This window comes from Cimex lectularius, unplaced genomic scaffold (assembly GCF_000648675.2).
Source record: "Cimex lectularius strain Harlan isolate CLEC.00 unplaced genomic scaffold, Clec_2.1 scaffold96, whole genome shotgun sequence".
In the NCBI taxonomy this organism is placed as follows: Eukaryota; Metazoa; Arthropoda; class Insecta; order Hemiptera; family Cimicidae; genus Cimex; species Cimex lectularius.
The window spans coordinates 929,129-930,977 of NW_019392676.1; the positions used below are offsets into that span (position 1 = coordinate 929,129).

A 1,849-nucleotide genomic window follows, 5' to 3' on the forward strand; every position below is an offset into this window, starting at 1 on the left:
TTTAATGACAAGCAATAACAAAACAATGAATATTTAAAAAATCTATTTGATATTTTATAATTTTAAAACTTCTTTTCTTTAATACTCGACAATGTTTCTATTAATATCATGATATAGATTTTAATATCTGTACTTAAGATTTAGGAAACGAGAATATGTACTTTGATAATACTACAGCTAAATTATTCTGTTGGCCGAAATTGATTTTTTGCAATATTTCTACTGGTAACCTTCGTCAAAGAGTACAAACGGTTAAGTTATCGACCAAACATTTCTAAGTGATAATTTTTTATGTTTATTTTTTCTTCCTTTTTAAATAAAGTTTTATAGCACTGGGAGTTTAAAGTAAACAGATTCATATTGATGAGATCTTTTTAAATGTTTTTTTTTTTGTAAATTTATTTTTTTCAACCGTTTATTAGTTGACCGCCTTTTATTTATTCAAGATCCTTGCGATACGATATCTGTGTGAAAATCTTCAAGGCGAATTATTCCTATTCCCATAATTTTTTTTTCGTTGCAAAATATGTCTTAAACAGTTATTATCATTTATCGCACCATTGTTATCTTCGGAAAAATAGCCGTATCCTCCTGGGCAACAATTTATTCTTATTTTTCTCATTTATCAAATTTTATTTTTTGACGTCTTTGACCTTCGAATGTTTATAAAAACCTGTTTTCCCCAGAAAATCTTCACTTGTCAAGGCCCTATTTTATATTTTTATATTGGTCTAATTAAAAAGAGTGTTCAATTCTTAATGAACAGGCTCAACGTATAATTTTTAATATAATTTTATTATGTAATCATACAATATAATTTTGATTTGAATATATTTTTCTAAAGTAACATGTTATATTTATTTTCTAGAGATTCACACATCATGACAAATGATTAAGTACTATTAGCATTTTTTTAAATCAATAACATCATAAGAATAAAGTTGGTGTTGGTTGGCCTATGAGTAGATGAACAAATGCTGAACTTATCGATACTGGTCAATTTACTGGATCAACGTGTAACGTAAACAGCGAGAATGGACGGACCCAATAAGTGATCAGTGTTGACCAATTCAACATTTGACAAGAAGATAAGTGATATGACATTCCTATATTCGACTCAATCTCGTAATTTGATATGATATAATTTCGTTCCTGTCATTACACAACGGTCAGTAAATTTCTCCTTTTGCCATGAAGAGAGGGAAAGTCAATAACCCTCTTTTCTTAGAATATTACCAAAAAATAACCGTTTGGATTATTTTTTTAAACTTATTTAGGATAAATAAATAAAAATTATTCATAATTATTACATACGATTATTTTTAATATTATTATTATTTAATGACGAGATTTAAATTTAGGTACACATCTATTATATTTCGTGGTCCGATTGACCAAATAACTTATTTCAATTAATTAATCTTTTTATGTAATAGTTTTTATGTATTGGTGGAAATGAAAAAGCTAGTGTCACGAGCGGGATTCGAACCCACGACCTTCGGCTCAATATGCCGCTGCTCTAACCACTTGAGCTATCGTGACTTCGATCCACTCATCTCGAACATCCTCACCCATCATCTTTCTCATCTGCCTGACCAGGCATATCTTGTAACTGCTGTTTTGGCAGGATTCCATCAAGTCACTGCCTTCGCCTATCTTCCAGTTCCTTTTGTCCTTTTCTTAACCCCTGAAGCTCAGAGTCTTTTCATGGAATCCTAGTTATGGTCGACCCATATGTCAACTCTATTTCTTCTTCTTATTTATTATTTTTTATACTTAAATTATGTATTATATCAGAAATATAACCTTCACCCGGTTATCTTATGCAGTACAGCCAGTGCACTTACCT

The 1,849-nt window shown here is 29.9% G+C and overlaps 1 non-coding gene across 1 annotated transcript; it reads right to left on the reverse strand.

Moving 5' to 3' along the window:
- Positions 1–1,468: 1,468 nt before the first annotated feature.
- Trnan-auu lies at positions 1,469–1,542 on the reverse strand. Its single transcript has one exon. It is a non-coding gene; the product is annotated as a tRNA-Asn (tRNA).
- Positions 1,543–1,849: the final 307 nt, after the last annotated feature.